This window comes from Eulemur rufifrons, chromosome 5 (assembly GCF_041146395.1).
Source record: "Eulemur rufifrons isolate Redbay chromosome 5, OSU_ERuf_1, whole genome shotgun sequence".
Taxonomy (NCBI): domain Eukaryota; kingdom Metazoa; phylum Chordata; class Mammalia; order Primates; family Lemuridae; genus Eulemur; species Eulemur rufifrons.
In genome coordinates, this window is record NC_090987.1 from 55,634,031 (window position 1) to 55,642,242 (window position 8,212).

The window sequence follows — 8,212 nt, forward strand, 5'->3', positions numbered from 1 at the left end:
TAATGCCAGAAGCAATCTCCCCATAGGCCCTGTGGGAGAATCAAAGCAGGAGTAAAGGCTGTTGGTTATTTTAAGCGAGTGACTTTCAAGAGACCACTATCTTCAAGGTCTTCACAAAAATGCATCCAAGGCACTCAAACACCAAGTCTACCCAAATAAGCTTCCCAAGCAGCCTTTCTGTACATTTCTGCTACTTCCAGACGATTGGCTGCTGAGATTATGCCTCGGCCTACAATGATGATATCAGAACCTCGTTTGCCGATAACTTCTTGTGGGCTGTTATACTGTTGGCCAAGGTTATCCCCTCCTGCTTCTAATTGAACTCCTGGAGTCAAGTGAAGAAATTCTGGTTTCGTGCTTACTTGAGAGCCAGAAATAAAACCAACCACAAATTCAGGGTACTCCTCAGCCATTCTAACCGCTGCTTTCGTGTAGTCCCCAGTGGCCAGGGAACCAGCAGAGCTCATTTCCGCAACGAGCAGGCACCCCCGATGCAATGGCAGGCCTACTTCTTGCAGGCCTTTCACAACTCCTGAGCCTGGTACCACATGAGCATTCACTAGATCTGCCCAGGAAGCTATTTTAAAGATACCACCCTCATACTACATTTTTACTGTGTTTCCTATACCTGCAAATTTCCGGTCTTCAAATATTAAGAACTCATGGCGTTTTGCCAGAGTTGTCAACTCCTCCATGACATCCAGAGTAAAATCATTCAAAATATCTACATGAGTCTTGAGCATGCAGATGCTGGGTCCTAACGTATCTGCTAGCTGCAACAGCTCTCTGGCCTCTGAAACATCAGCAGACAGACACAGATTGCTCTCTTTCTTTTGCATAAGCCTGAGAAGCTTTGATGCAACTGGGTGGATCTTGGGCAGCTCGGCACGTGCACCAAAGCTGAGCTCTTTGGGTGCTTTCTTTACAGAAAGGAGAGAACCATTATGATTAGCTGCCACAAAAACATTTTCCTGAATAAATTTCTTCACTCTTCCAACCATCTCAGCATCAATTTTTTTCTGCCACTCGAGAATTTCCAGCATTTTGGACAATGTACACACTGAATGGAGACAGATCCCATGTGCATGCAACTTGTCCTTGCCTCCCTGCTCTCTATCCAACAGCACTATAGCATCAGTGACCTTCAAGCCCTCCTTTTGAAGAACCTCAACAGTTTCCAGAACACTAGATCCACTGGTGACGACATCCTCAATGATTAACCAGGTTTCTCCTGGATTAACAGCTCCTTCTACAGGACGCTTAGGACCATAATCTTTTGTTTCTTTCCTTCTAACAAGCATTGGAATTTGATTTGTTGAGCAGATAACCGTAGCCATCGGCAAAGCGGTGTAAGGTACTCCACACACCGTGTCAAAACTGATCCCCGCATTTTGGGCAGTTTGGAATAAAATATCTGCAACCTGACTTAGAAGACGCGGTCGAGACACGATGCCCCGCAGATCGATGTAGATGGGGGATGAGATCCCCCTCTTCAACACAAAGTTCCCAAACTTGAAAGCCTGCACGTCATACAGACCCATCACCAAAGACCCCAAAACTTCCTCGGCAGCCGCCATTGCCGCGCGCTCCAGTTAGCAGTACTAACTCCTAGGCCAGCAAGCTAATTTTTGATGCTCTTATATCTTACCAAAACTGAAGGAATTACTTCCATCAACTTGGTAAATGGCATTATTGTCAATTTTCCAGTAAACTTGGGCAGTTTCTCCAAGTTCTTCTTCTCTAAAAATATAATAATACTGCATTTTAGCATAATTGGTCATAAAAGTTATGTTACAGGAAGGATAATTTAAGATTTCATCTTCTCAAGAACATTTTATTTTGAGATGGCGTCTTGCCCTGGTGCTGGCACTAGAGTGCAGGGGTACAATCATAGCTCACTGCAACCTCAAACTCCTGGTCTCAAGTGATCTCCTGGCTCGGCATTGAAGTAGACAGGACTACAGGCCTGTGTCACCATGCTTGTATTTTTTGTAGGGGGTGAAGGTGTGGTGTATCCATATGTTGCCCAGGCTGGTCTCGAGCTCCTGTCCTCAAGGGATCCTCCCCCCTTAGTCCCCAAAGTGCTAGGATTATGGGCATAAGCCACCATGCCCAGATGAAGATTATTTTAAAAGATAGTAATAATGTATCACTTATAAGAGAAAGACGGAAAATCCAGCTTTGAGGATTCAGCTCTCTTAAATGGGGTTTCAGTGCCTCTTGCCCTGTCATGGGAGTTTCTTGTGAAACCATTCATTCACCCTTTCCCCCAACACTGGCAGCTGAGAGGATAGATTAAAAATGAAACTGATTATGTCCCTCTTGCTTAAAACTCTTGAAAACTTTCTGGAAACTTATGAAATCCTTAGCATAGCACATGAGACCTGGATCATGTCATTTCACTCTCCTACTTCATTGTCCTCTAAATTTCTCTATGAACCCTAAGCTCTACTTGAAGGTCTTCTCAAAATGACAGATTTAAGCTCTTTGAGCCTAGAATATTCTGACCTTCCTTTCCATTAAGTAACTTATCTATTCTTTCACTTGTGAAAATTGTCAGGACTCTCCTGACAAGAGCCCACCCCACCCAAACTGTCATCTCTCTTATGGACTAATCATTTTAGCAAACATTCTCCACCTGCCCATCATAACACTTGTCACAACCTATTGTAATGGCTTCTTTATGTTGATGTCTTCTAATGTATTAGATAAGGAGCTCCTTAAAACCAGGAAATCCCGGATCTTGATATTCTCTGTAATTAAACGCTGTGTTCAATGAAAATTTCTCAAACACAGAAAATGTTAGCCCTTGGGGTCGAGGACCAGCGGCTACTAAAACAAACTGACTTCATTTATTCCCCTTCCTTGTTTTTCTCCATAGCATTTATTACTTACGTATAACCACTTAACACTCTATATTTTTAACTTTATGTTCTGTCTCTCCACTAGAATGGAAGATCCACAGGGCAATGTGGTAGCGTCTGTTCAGTGCTGTAACGGTGTACTAAAATACATATATGCAGATAGATAAGTATTTGTAGCACGACTGAATGGATGCAGTCTTCAGTGCCTATTGAATGCAATGAGACAGACTAGTCCTTGCCCTCAGGGAGTTTAGAGGTAGCCAATTAAGGTTAAAATGACCACACTCTCCCATACGACTTCTTTAGGGCGTGGAATGGGGTAAGGAGGCTCAGATGTCGGAAAAACAGCAGGTGAAGGTCTTCAACGTCAGCGAACCCGCATTAGAGTTACCTGAATCTCGCAGCTGGAAGTTATCTTCCAGATCTCAGATCCTTCCCTGTCACTTCACAGACAAGCAAACCCCGGAAAGCAGCTCTGGGAAAGGCTGGAGCACTCGCCCCTCCCCCTCGGGCCCGCGCCGCCGGCAGCCGTGCGCGCCCCGCCGCGGTCTGGGCCACCTACCTGCTGCTGAGCGGCCGGACTCGCATGCAGACCGCCACGGGGCCTTCCTCCGCCAGCTTTCTCACGCTGGGTCCCAGGAAAGTGGCCAAAACCCTCCGCCGCCGGCGCTTCAGGGCGCAAGGGCAGACCCGCCTTTAAGTTGAAAATTTCCAAAACGCCGCCTCTGATTGGGTCGCTGTCTCGTGACGTCATGGACGAGTCCACCCGCGGCGCGGTGCGGGGGAGCGCGATGGCAGGCGGCGCACACCTGACGGAGACTGGCCGCGAGCGGGAGGGGCTCGCATGGACGGGATGGTGGCCTGACAGAGAGCGGCTGTCTCGGTAATAGCCGGACACTGCTATTTGCTAAAAGCCCCTGAACACTATCCTCCACCCCCCTCCCTTGAAGAGTTTGCAATCTGTAGAAGAAACAAGGCAGGGACATGTACTTTTCCACTAAAAGAGAATTACGATTTTTTTTTTTTTTTAAACCACACTAACAGTTTAAAAAAGAAAGAAAGAAAGAAAAAACCTCAAACGACGAAAGTTGAAACTCACTGGCCGGTCTAGAAAGGTAAGAAGCTCGTTGTGCTCCTGACAAACTATTTGAGTTTAGGTTTTTTTTCTTTCTGTGTCTTTAACTCTTGTTTCCATAGGCTGTGAGTTTCTAAGAGGCTGACTTAGGGGAAAGAACTACTGAGGACTGGAAAAGTTCATTTTATGTGTTGATACTTTCATTAGCTGAAAGAGAAAGCTACTTTTTTTTTTTTTTTTACCATATACAATTACTTTATTCTTTTTTTTTTTTTTTTTTTTTTTTTTTTTGAGACAGAGTCTCACTTTGTTGCCCAGGCTAGAGTGAGTGCCGTAGTGTCAGCCTAGCTCACAGCAACCTCAAACTCCTGGGCTCAAGCGATCCTCCTGCCTCAGCCTCCCGAGTAGCTGGGACTACAGGCATGCGCCACTATGCCCGGCTAATTTTTCTATATATATTTTTTTAGTTGTCCATATAATTTCTTTCTATTTTTTTTAGTAGAGACGGGGTCTCGCTCTTGCTCACGCTGGTCTCGAACTCCTGACCTTGAGTAATCCACCCGCCTCGGCCTCCCAGAGTGCTAGGATTACAGGCGCGAGCCACCGCGCCCAGCCCAATTACTTTATTCTTGAAAGATCAAAGAAAATGTCCAGCTTCAAAAGAAAGCACACTCCTGTTAAACTCTTTTATCTTTCTCAAGGCTTACAGCAGTCTGGCTGTGTGCCAAGATTTGTACACCAGCTTGAAACTTGGACATCCATGTTAAAACTTTAAAAACATTACTTGAATTACAACTACATAAGAAGTTAAAATGAAATTCTAAGTGAGCCCAACTATCACAGATCCTGAATTTCAGGATCATTAGGAGGATCGTGCAGGTCAGTCACCACTGCAGAACAATCGGTGCTCAAAGTTATGGCGTGAGCAATGAGTGACCTCATCCTTTCTTCTTTACCACCTAACTGGTTCAAACTGGGTAAGCAAGGAGCCTTTGCAGAGGCACACAGAACTTATCTCCAACAGTGAGCTATTCTAAATACAGAATCTCTTTCCCCAAAATAGTGCTTGGTTTTCCTTTGTCTTAAACACAGTATTTTCCCCTTCCTCTCCCCAATCTGAGGGGGATACATTCCAAGCCCCCTAGTGGATGCTGGAAACCACAGGTAGTACTGAACCCTCTATATGCTATACAAGAATTTGTTTTTCCTTTGTCACAGTTTTACTGAGGAAGACTTTCACTTAACGTAGCTCTTAGCAACCTCAGCATATAATTTTTTTCTTTGCTTATTAAGTCTAGAACTTTCATTTTTCTGCCTAAAGGAAGCACTTTATAGTTTCTCATTGGCATATCGAATTGCCAGCACCTCTATTCTTGAGTTTGGGGACCACTATTATGTAGTATTTACTTCATTCTACTATTAAGTCTATTAAGTAAAATAAGAGTTACTTGAACACAAACACCGTGGAACCAGGACAGAGGATTTGATCTGATCCTGGAGATGGTTACTAAGTGCCCAATAGGCTGGTAGCATGTGTAGCAGAGATGCACTGGACCAAAGGATGATTCACCTACTGTGTGGGGTGGTGAGAGATTTCAGTACAGAAAGAACAGTGTGCAATTTAAGACTTATGAGTTGTTTATTTCTGGAATTTTCCATTTAATATTTTTGGACCATGGATGACCACAGGTAACTGAAACTGTGGAAAGTGAAACCCTGGATAAGGGGGGACAACTGTATGTATCATAGAAGGTACTAACATTTTCTTTAATATGGTTTCAGTCCTTTTCTGCTTTGATACAGGGAATATAAATAATTATCTGGTATCCCTCAACAATAATGTGAAACAAAGCACTTAGTAATTGTTCATAGTTTAGAGGAGTCAAAAAATCTACTGATTTAAAAAATTTATTAATATTTAGAAAGTAATTTGTCAATATTGATAAAAACTGAAGACATATGCTTTTTATGCTAGCAATTGTACTTTTAAGAATTTATGTATGGATACATTTGAAAAAGTATGAATATATTAAATGTATACATGAATATGCATACACATATACAAGACTATTAATTCCAGCATTCTTTACAAGAACAAATGACTGGAAACACATTAAATGCCAGTAAATATGGCACTAGTTAAATGGATGACATTACATTCATACCCAATGGAACACTACGTAGCCAGTAAAAGTAATGATATAGCTCTTTATGTGTACTTTTGAAAGCTAGTCATGATACCTATTAACTAAAGGAAACCTAAGGTGTAGAATTGTGTGCATATTGGTATTTTCAAAATATATTTATGTGTCTGGATATGCGTATATAATTTCTGGAAAGATACACAGATATGCCAGTTTTTTGCAGAGTGAGCACTGAATTAGATAATAGATCTTTTATTGAATATTATTTTATAGTTATTAATATTGTAACCATGAAAATATTAAGTAGTTTTTTTCAATTTAAGGAAACTAGTCAATAGATAAGAGTGTTAAATAAAAATGAGTCTACTTATTCAAGATTTGTTTTGTTTAACCAATTGTGAACTAGTATAGAATATTTGTTTTAATTGCTAAACTATGAGGACACTTGGCTGTATCTAATAAGACCCAGAATTAAGGAAGGTATGTTTTAATTGTTTTTGTTTTTAATGGTGGGCTAATATTTCATATATTAATATTTACTTGAAGGGAAGGATGCTATCAAGAGGAAGAAGGGACATGATCAATGAAAGTCTCTGATGAGACAAAAGGGAATTGGTCCAAGAGTACAGAGGAGGCATCAGCCTTTCAGAGTTGTGCTTCTGATTGTTGCCGTGGCTGTCTTTGTTGCCATGACCATTGCAGGTAACATTTATGAAATATTTACTATATGCCAGACTCTCTGCTATATGCTCTATATCCATTTTTTCATTTAAATTGTCAAAATTGTTCATCAAGAAATAGTGACTGAGCTCCTGCTATGTGCCAGATATGGTTCTGATGAGTACTGAGAAGAAAAATAAAGCCAAATCAGGAAAGAGAAGAGAGGGGGAGGGGGAGCCAGGAGTAGGGGTGCTAGTTTCTTAGGAAACACATTCTTGTAGGATGAAGCAGACAATGCAGAATAAATGAGTAAAATAATTCATGGTGGGAGGAGGGGACACTTTAGATGGGAAGTTCAAGAAAGGCCTGGGGAGGTGAACTTTGAGGTAAAACTTACGTGATGAGGATAAGAGAGAGGACGTACCAGACAGAGGGTGAACCCATGCTTGTCCGAGTTTGTCATGTCTGAGACACAGAAGGAAGGCCCCTGTGGCTGGAGCATTTGGGGCAATGGAGAGAGATGGGCAGAGCCAGATCCTGCGGGGACTTGTGGGCTGTGACAAAACATTTGGATCTTAGTCTCATGGCGAGAGGAAGCCTGGGGAGGGTTTTAAGCAAGAGAGTAAAAAGGGATTTATTAATTCCTTCAAACAAGAATTTCTTTATTTCACTATGAAAACAGAAGCTTGCAGAAGAGACTCTGCACTAGCTCCTGTCAACCTATCCGTCCACCTACCTGTGCCTGTGCCCACATACCTGCCTTCCCGGTTGTATCTAGATGAACAACCGTTCTCCCCTCTGAAGATCTCTCCATGTGTACACTAGATCCTTTCCCCTTCTTAGTCCTCTCTGTTCTGCCTCGGCATCTTCTCCTGCTCTAATAAGCCAGTCTCAGCAGCAAACATATGGCGTAATTTCTCCCATCTTAGATATCTAATAGATACTCTAAACTTAAAATGTCCAACACTGATTCATAATCTCCATCTCACCAACTGCTTTCTCAGCAGTTTTCTGCATCTCAATTGAGGGCACGTCCATCATCCTTCCAGGTATCCAGTCATGCTGCTCAACTTCTCCTTTTCTCTCAAAGTCTGCATTCGATGTACCTGAAAATTCTGTGGGGCTACCTTGAGAATATTCCCGAATATGACCATTTGTCACAACTTATGCTAGCCACCTGGTCCAGAATGCCATCATCTGACACTGAACTCATCTCTGTTTCTACCTTTTCCCACCTCCACTGCCAGTCTATTCTCAACCTAGCAATTTGAGGGAGCCTTTAAAAAATGTAATTTGGGTCATACCTCTCCTCTCTGAAGACCCCCAAAGTCCCCTGTACCCTCTGATTCTCTAAGAATAAAACCCAAATCTTTCATTTGTCTCCCAAGCCTTATGTGATCTTGTTCCTTATTAGCACTCTGGCCTTACGCACCAGCCACACTGGCCTCTTCACAGTTTTTTTTTTCCTT

At 42.4% G+C, this 8,212-nt stretch overlaps 1 pseudogene; it reads right to left on the reverse strand.

Annotated features, from left to right (window-relative positions):
• Window positions 1-513: 513 nt before the first annotated feature.
• Window positions 514-1,576, reverse strand: LOC138383433 (uridine 5'-monophosphate synthase pseudogene; annotated as a pseudogene).
• Between the last annotated feature and the right edge of the window lie 6,636 nt (window positions 1,577-8,212).